We start from the raw sequence: 9,540 nt of genomic DNA, 5'->3' as shown, positions 1-9,540 counted from the left end.
TTGTCGATTAGATCGCGGCATGCAGTCGAGCTATAAACTGACTGTAAATTTAGCGCTGACTGGGAGGCAACCCAGTGTTTCTTTCCCTTTTATTTTTACTTGTTTTTATTGTTTTGGTTTATTGTTTGCTTTATTTTATTTTTTTCGGAATCTTGGAAAATTTCAAAAATAAATTTTTTTTTGTGTGCTCGATCGCATTGAGTTCATGCGATCGAGCGCACGTTTTTCCCATGTTCTCTGTCCGTAATTCTTTATAGGGCTCGCTCGATCGCATTGAATTCACGCGATCGAGTGAATGTTTTTACCCCAGTTCTCTGCCCTTATTTGCGAGGCGTGCTCGATCGCGGCGAACTCAATGCGATCGAGCGCGCTCCCCTGTGCCCGTTTACTTAACTATTTTTCTCCCCTTTATTCCTTCACTTTCTCTTCTCCCCTCTCGGTTACTTTAGAACCCTAACCCCCAAAAATTCGAATTTTCCAAATCTTCACCAATTTCTCTTCATCCATTGCAGGCATCATTCCAGGGAGTGCAATCATCATCCTTCCTCTCTTCTCCACTTCTCAAGCACCCGAATTTGTTCAGAAACGCCGGAATTCTTAGTGCTTGCCAAGTGTTCGATAAATTGCTCCGGTCAAGTTTCTTGCTCTTCTTACACTATTATGGGCCCCAAACGCACTCGAGAGCACGGCGAATCTTCTCGCCAAGGAACCAAAGATACCCACGATTCGCCCAACCTTTCCGGCCGATTCGTCAACCAAGTGGCTCGAGAAAGGTACGATCATGAAAAGACCCATCGCTCCCCTATTACTGAAAGGGGTTTTGATATACAGCCCTATGACAGCACTGTGGCTACCCAACTCTTAAATCGTGGATGGGGACCATTTTCTCAACAACCAACCCCGGCTATTGTCCCTATTATTAGGGAATTCTACGCTAATGCCGCGGAGCGTACTGACATTAAGGCATTCGTTCGAGGAATCTTGGTCTCCTATGCACCCAAGGATTTAAATAGCCTTTTGGAGACGCCCGACGTCGATGATAGTTTGTACCAGAGCATAGCATTCGCTCCAGATTTGCACGAGGTCATTCAGCAACTTTGCATGGCAGGGGCCGCTTGGCACGATCCAGTTACTTTCAAGTGCTTCAAGGAGAAATATCTGTTGATGGATCCGGCAACCAAGTATATTTTTGCAGCCCGCCGCCTCATGCCTATTTCACACACAAGCGAGGTCCATGTTGAAAGGGCCGTCCTACTTTATGCTCTTGATCTTCAGATACCGGTGAATGCGGGGCGCGTGATTCATGCACAGATGTGGCACTCCATCACTACACAGACATCGGGTCTCTTCTTTCCGATGATCATTACGTAGCTATGCTTGCGTGCCGGTGTGCCTCATCACCCCGACGAGGAATGGCTGCCACCCATGTGCCCTATTGACGGTGCGACTATAAATGCCAAGCATGCATTTCGGATGAGCCAATTCACAGTGGATGATCAATTCGTGCCGGTCCCCGATCCCTAACATCCTCCGCCGCTTCCTCGTCGAACCACTACTGTCACGGTTCGAGTGTTGGCCAATCAAGCCCAATATCATAATGCTTTCAATGCGGCGGTGGCCTCGAATTTTCAGGCCTTGGACTATATTTGTCAAGGCATTTCAGAGCGGCTAGGGATCGACCCCACCATGCTACCACCAGCTACCCCATTTCCACAGCCTTCCGACTTTCCCGGCGCCGATCCTCTCCTTCCTCCTGAGCATGAAGAGAAAGATGACGCCGACCATTGAACCAAGGGGAGTTTTGTTTTTTCCTTTTTCGCATAGCTTTGTGTTTATGTTGTTTAGTTGTGTTTTGTGTTGGGATGCATTGGGGACAATGCTTAGTTTAAGTGTAGGGGGGGGGGGGGGTTGCATTACATGCATTTTGTTTCCTTTGTTTGTTTGTTTTGCATTTTCTTGTGTTGTTTTTGCATGATGTTGTTGTTGTCTTTTGTGTTTTCCAAATGCATGAGTTGAGGATGAAATTGTTAGCTATGACGAGGTAGTTGAAAAATGAATTTTTGAAAATTTTTACTCTTGATTGGATTTGAGAAACCGTAGGTTGATTGTTGATTAGTCTTAAGCACACATGATTAACCGGTGAAGTCTAGCGATGTATTAGATATCGTGGATGTCTGTTGGACCATTGCACAACAATAGGTGTTTGTGGAACTTGATGGTTCTTAAGTCTTGATGATTCTGTTGATTTAGCATTTACTCTCTTGGGTATTTTTAGAAGTAGGAAAAGAAAAAATCAGCTTTTATAGCATGTTTATGAAGTAATCAACTCCATCCGGGTTGCAAGCAAGATGTTTGAAATCCTACTCATCTTGTTTGTGGCTAAGTCTGTGGAAAAAAATAAAATGGGGTTTAGCCTTGAAAAAAATAAATTAGTAAGGCATCAGTTCCATCCGGGCTTGAAATGTGTTTGAAATCCTATTCACTATTTCATAGCTAAGTATGCGGGTAGTTATTGGGACTGCAAAAGAAATCGCAAAGTAGTGCTTAGTTAGCTTGAGAGAGTTGTGTTTTGTTGATGGATTGTTGAGAGGAGAGTTCTTGATTATGAAGCTTACACTGAATTGTTTTTAGGTCGGCGACCAGTCTTGAAACCTTGTCTTTTGAAGTTGCATGTAACTGGGGTAACATGGCGCACACACACGTTCGCATTCGACTGAAGGTGTATCATTGATGATTGAGAGTTGCTATGATCTTGTTTTTAATAAAGTGGTTTTCTCTGAGGCTATTTTAAGAATGATCGTCCTTACTTATGTATTTGTTTGTTTGTTTGTTTCAGTCTGTTTTTGCATGACTTGCTCGAGAGCGAGCAAGAATTAAGTGTGGGGGTATTTGATAGTTGTGTCTTGTTTGCATATTTTGTTGCTATTTTGTTATTAGTTTGCATGCATTTTATTGGTTTGTTCATGTTTTATCTTAGTTTTGTCTTTTGCATGCATTTACATTCATAACATACTACCGGATTTAATGTGTAGGAGATTTCAAGTTGAAGAAAATGAAGGCAGAATGTTGGCCATTTTCCATGCGCTCGAGCGGACGAACTCGAGGCGATCGAGCGCGGGCCGAGGAATTTCAAGGCAGTGAATTGCTTATTATTGCGCGCTCGATCAGACGTACTCAATGCGATCGAGCGCGCTAGCCTGTTCGGGAATAATTTTATAATATTGGAAATTTTGTTATTTTGGACTCTAGGCTTTATTAGACTCTTAATTCCGTTTTTGAGGATTATTATCAGATTTTGGAGAATCTCTCTTGGAGGCTAGGTTTTGTTCTTCAATTTTCTCTCTAGTTTTCTTCTTTTCTTTGAATTTTTATCGATTTGGTGATGAATCGTTGTAGCTAAACCTTTTATACTTGGTTGAGGGAGACGAAACCTTGATATATTTTATTCATGAGATTCGATTCGTAGTGTTTAATCTTTGCTAAGTATCAATATTTGATCTGGTTTATTTCATGTTTGTATGCGAGATTTTAGGATTGGCCATCTTAGGATTTTGTTTTGCAAGCTATAGCTAAATTAGAATTCAAATCCGTAATTGTTTGAATAAACTAATTTGCGAAGCAACTACGTTTGATATTTTCTGCTGTTGAATTTATTAAATTGTAGGATCAATTATTGACTAGGCTGAATACAATCGCTGGTGTTTGTGTTGTCTAGGTTCGTCAGTTTTACTAGTTTGAATACTACCGTGGATTTATATCTAGATTGCTGTTATCTGGGTTAATTTACTGGTAAGGGTTAATTTAGAATTCTATTTTCTAATTAACTAAAATTAAGGTGAAACAGGAATTTGATTTTCAATGACGAATATTTAATAGGATTAATTATTTTTAGGAAATCGATGATTGAATGAATGAATATCAAGGGTGTAGTCGACTGATAGTGATAATTTGAATATTTAATTGTTTAAATTTTTAGTAGTTAATCTCAAATCTCAAAATTCCCTTTTGTTTACTTAGGACACATTAAATTTCCCTTTCCTCGTGGGAACGATCCCTACTCACACTACTACATTTTTAGTTATTATCTGATTGAGTTGGGTAATTTGGGCGTGACACGATTAAGCGCTACCAATTATGTACGAAGGTCCATTTTGTTGACTCAAAAGAAAATGATTTGATGTCGTTTTTTGTACACATAAGTAGTATATTGCTACTGATGTTTGAATTGCACCAGATCACTTGTATGTGGGGAATATTTCCATATAAATTAGTTACCAATGTTCAGATCCATATAAATTATTAAATAGATTCTTTTACTGTGAAGATTAAATCCTCACTCTACAATTAATTGCATGACGTTTATATAAATTTAACGATGATTCGATTTGTTCACTAACACCATCCAGTAGGCCAATAATGTGATGGAAATAGAAACAATACATAGCTAAATTACTCAATATGAACTACATAATAAACACAAGTACATAAGTAAACAAGATAAGATAACATTTCACATCTTGAAGTACAAATGACATCCGCAGGAATAAGCGGTAACAAACCTGCCACATTCGGCCATTGAAGTTTTCAGATAGTACACAATATACATTTAATTGCCCACGGAAGTACAAAACGGATATACAATATGTGTTACTTTGAAGTGTTCAGAAACAAATGAACTTTATCAAAGCATCCAACTATAAACATATTTACTAACCCATCTTAGTTAAGTTCTGGCAATTACATGAAACCAACTAACAAGTTGACATGAATAATATCAACAACCTCAATACCAGTTCCAGGCTTCTTAAAGGTGATTTCGAGTTTCCTCTTTTTGGAACAAACCACTTCTTCTTCAGCGTAGTTACCAGTATTTCGGTTACCTAACTTCAGTTTGACACTTCGCTTTTGTTCCACGGGTTCTGCTTCCACCTTCTTCTTACCTCATTTATTTGCATAGAGGCCACCGTGAGTCTCAATTTATGTTTCCTCATCCGAAATTAGAACAACAACAGGCACCTCATATTTGCTCGTGACCATTTCCTCAATACATTTTGGGAAAGTTGTAGACATCTTAGCTACACGAGAAACAGAGATGTTGGAAGTAACTGAGCAAGAGTGCAAGCAATAAAACTGAAAATTGAAGACATGCTATTTATTAAGGCCGGATTGCTGGTAAATAGTTGAAGCCACAACGTTATTTAATACTACCTTACTTAGTAAACAATACACCATTTTAATGATGTACAGTTCACCAAAGATTTGGTAATCTATGGGAAAAGACACCAAGGCAAAGGGTAGATACAATGCATTCAAGTGCTAATGTAATCAAAGACATGAATCAGCATTCAAGTGCTAGTATAAGAGAGCACATGATTCTGATATAATCAGTTCCCAAGAAGATCACCAAATCAAGCACAAAATCACAAAGCTCCTACTCAACAAATCAATCAAATGGAATTATAAATCCATCTACCATAATTTTGTCAAAGTAAATACAAATTAAAACCTCTCACACAAGCATGTCACATAAATATTTCATGAGTTTTGAAAATTAAATGGATGAAATTTATATTGTTCTGTTATGTAAGTGTAGGATTCAAATGCCATTACTTCTTCTGTGCGATGTAAGCATATTAGCAGTTGAATTTATACATGGTTAGCAATATCACGTAACAAGTGTACGCGAGAATATTAGTCAAACAAAATATACAAGCATATAGTTAAATTTGTGGGAAAATGATTGTCATACATGCAACACACATTTGTGGGATATAGATCATCATTATTGCCCAAAACAAATCAAATGTACATAACATTTTAAATAAGCTAAAACCATCGTAAATGGGTCTTTTGAAGGCTTTATAAGTGTAGGGATTCATTATATAAGTAACTCTGTGTTTTTCGAAAATTTTCATCTTATATACTCACTAAAATGCAGAAAAAGTTGAAATAAGGAAATAAGAATCCCATACAGAACGTATGACAACCTCAAAGTTTGAACAAATAAATAAGCCTCAAATACATAACGAAACCTCAAAGTTGAAACAAATAAATAATCCTCCAAAACAGAACGAAGCACAACCTCAGACTAATATTAGAGATCATCGCAGGATTTAGAAAATACCATGGGACCGTATGCTAACTGCAATTCAAAGCTCTGATTTTCAGCGATACTTTATAAATCGACGGGACCGTATGCTAGCTGCAAAATTTCAGAGAAAAACTCATATAAATGAGTAACAAAGTGTCTTTGTAAAAGAAATTAAATTCGAAATTGAGTAAGATATCCAGATCTGGAAATAGGAGCAACCGTAGTGAGAGATATGGAGATGGAGAGTAGATCTGCAATAATCGAGGAGGAAGAAATAATGGGACAACGTCATGGTCAACAAGGGTAAATTGGTCAATAAAAATATTAGCTTACAGTTTATCAATATCTCAAAAATACAATCAAACAATTTATAAAATTATCACAATTTTAATTATCTTATACTTTATAAAATTTTTATCCTTACATTAGTAATCTCATTACAAAAACCAAACGCTGCCATGAATTAGACACCCCTTGTTCAAGATTGGAGTTGAAAGAAGACACCCATGTATCCTTGAGGATATTCACTGAAGCTCCATCTCCAATCCACCAACAAAGTCCTGCCTCCAATAGGCCCTGCTCCATAAGAAATATCTCTAGATAAATGAAGGATTACTTCAAAGTTTCGAGTGCATGATATCTAGGTTTTTGAAATGCAAGCTTTTAGGACCCTCGCAACTAAAGATGATGGTTTCCGTATTATTCTCCACAACTGGTTGGACAATAATGCCTTGTTAAATATTTTCAATTTCTCAAAGCCCATAGGTCTTGTATATTTAGGCTCACGAATGAAATTTCATGCTATCCAATGTGTTCTCCTATTTTCATTCTCAGAACCCTACCAAAAATCACACTCTCTTTTTCAATAGATGCACATGTCACATTAGGGAGACAAAAAACGCAACATTGAATATGTAGGCATAGCATGTAAAATTGGTTTAATCAATATTTCCTTTCCTTCCGCAAAGAAATCTTGCCCCCACCCTTTTATAGACACTCTCTCCACTAATTAACCAGATTGAATTTTCTTACTAAGCAGGGAAAAAGGTGGGATCCCAAGATACACGTCATGGCCTTGCACAACGGATTGTGAGCGCTGTTTGATTCTGTCTACCAAGATTGGCTCAATGTTAGTAGTAAAGGACAAGACCGATTTCACAAAATTTATCACCTGTCCGGAGGCTTTTTCATATACGTTCAAACACACTGCCACGTTAATGAAATCCACTACCGTTGCCTTGAAAAAGATCAAGCTATCATCCGAAAAGAAAATTTGTGAAATTATCTGGCATGTAGTTTCAATACGGACCCCCTTAAAGGAACCCTGACCTTAACAAGCTGTCTGTAAGCATCATCAAGAGAACCTGTGCATAAATGGTGAATAGGTAAGGTGAGAGGGGGTCACCTTGACGGATCTCCTGGCTCGGTTTGAGATCACCCACAATTTAATTAAATTAAACACCCAATCTAGGGGGTGGGGGAATCACCAAATAAATCTTAACATATATTATCTTGACATATGTATTATGATAAAAAAATCTACTCAATATAACTAAATAAGAATTATCATCTACAATTAGAAATTATTTATAACACTCTCCTTAGATAATTATTTACATAAATGTAGTGACTCGATCCAGTTCATCTGCTAACCAGAAACTTTAGGCATGACATTAATTTAAACATATAAACATATTAATAGTAAAACTGTGGAAACTTAATTGGAAGACTGAAAATAAATTTATACAACTAAATCCAATAGTACAAATGCCATAAAAAAAAACTTATACTAAACCATAGGTAACCTCTGTTCCCAGGCCCTCATCACTGCTCGAACACTTATCCAAGTCCTGAGCAATCTAAACAACCCCGTCAAATGGGGTGTCCATGGTAAAATCAGGAACGTGAGCGAAACTCGCTCAATATGTAATGTGTGAGTATACAAACTTATATGTACATGCATATGACGTGTATTGGATATTATATTCTCGCAATGGTTTATGTCACAATAAAAACTAAATAATAAACCTAGTGGAAATAAAATATAGTGAAGAAAAAAGAGTACAACATCTCTCGCACTTGTCACTTACCTAATTAAAAACCTTGTTATGAAAACCATGCTGCACAAATCATAACCAAGGAAAAAAGAGTACAACTTTGATTGGTCCCCTGTTGCAAGAATCTTGAAATTATTAAGTTATCGCATTCCAATTTTGTAAACTATTTTTTCATAAATTGACGTAGTTGATGATTTTTCCCTTGGACTTTGGTTTTCAATTATGTGTAACAACCCACTTTAAATTAGAACTTATCCATCAAATAATTGAAACTCTTAACATCTCTCTAATATGGTTGGGACAACAAGTCTCACAACCAAATATAAATATTACACATTAATAATGTCTTTGTGCAATGATTCTCACTCAAATATTTTATGAAATACATTTCTCTTTTGTGTGAGTGATCTCTCTTCAAATGATGTTTTCTTCTATTCTTTAACAAGAAAGAGTGTTCTTCAAACTCATGGTGTGGAGGATTTATCTCTTGAAATACATTTCTTGTATTGTTCCTCACACCTTACTTTCTTGTGCTTGCTCTCCATCCAAAACAGGGACGGAGCCAGAAAAATCAAATTGGGGGGGGGGGGGGGGGGGGGCGAGATCATGGTTCAAAGTTGTGGTCGCGGAGACCGTCGTTCCAATTTTATTGGAATTTCACGGAACAGTTGCAGTATAATTTGCTAAAATTTAATTAAAAAAATTAACTAAAACGTTACGCGACGGCCGCGAAATCCGTGAAATCGCCGTTTCATTCCGCGACGTCCGCAAAATCGCCGATATTTTAAAGAAAAAAAACGTTATATTAATCAACCGTTTCACCCATACCTTTGTTGCGGCAGCTGCCGTTCCAGTTCAAGGAATGTGCTTCAAACACATCTAATTAAATTGGCAGGGGTTTGGCACCCGTAGGCATATGTGTTGGCAGAGAATGTGCTTCAAACATCTTTGTTTTATCATATTTAGTCTAAGAAAGAAATAAAGAAGAATCAAATAATCTCTTAACATTTATGCCCAAGAAAAATGACAGATCACTAAGATCTTTAGGGAGAATTGAGCGTCCAAGCCACTCGCCCCCTGCCCCCCACCACCAACTCCCTCTACCCCCTATCCCTTTGTTCAACTTAAAAGTTGAGGGGGGCGGCTGCCCCCACTGCCCCCCTTCCCTCCGTCTCTGATCCAAAAGCTCTTGTTTGATCTTCAAGATGTTTTATTTATAGCCTCCAACATTGATATAAATGGATACAAAAATATGACTGTTGGAAAATATTCTGTATTGCTTCTGACATCAAAACGATCATATTCGCATTGCTAACCAGTTACTGGAACGGTCCTGAAATGGTTGGAGCAAAACTGGAATGGTCCTGGAATGGTTTGAGTCGTTTGAGTGAA

At 37.7% G+C, this 9,540-nt stretch overlaps 1 long non-coding RNA gene across 4 annotated transcripts; it reads right to left on the bottom strand.

Moving 5' to 3' along the window:
* Positions 1 to 4,464: 4,464 nt before the first annotated feature.
* On the bottom strand, positions 4,465 to 7,509 carry LOC140864269 (uncharacterized). 4 transcript variants are annotated; one of them, XR_012144173.1, is made up of 3 exons: positions 7,263 to 7,506; positions 6,125 to 6,651; positions 4,465 to 5,075 (listed from the first exon to the last, which is right to left on the bottom strand). It is a non-coding gene; the product is annotated as an uncharacterized lncRNA (long non-coding RNA). The 4 variants fall into 4 exon arrangements; XR_012144172.1 differs by having other exon boundaries at positions 6,125 to 6,342; positions 6,516 to 7,488; XR_012144174.1 differs by having other exon boundaries at positions 6,125 to 6,342; positions 7,263 to 7,488.
* Positions 7,510 to 9,540: the final 2,031 nt, after the last annotated feature.

The sequence above is a fragment of the Henckelia pumila genome, chromosome 4 (genome assembly GCF_033568475.1).
Source record: "Henckelia pumila isolate YLH828 chromosome 4, ASM3356847v2, whole genome shotgun sequence".
Classification (NCBI taxonomy): Eukaryota; Viridiplantae; Streptophyta; class Magnoliopsida; order Lamiales; family Gesneriaceae; genus Henckelia; species Henckelia pumila.
The sequence above is the reverse complement of the archived record's forward strand: the minus strand, read 5'-3'. Positions and strand labels throughout refer to the sequence as shown.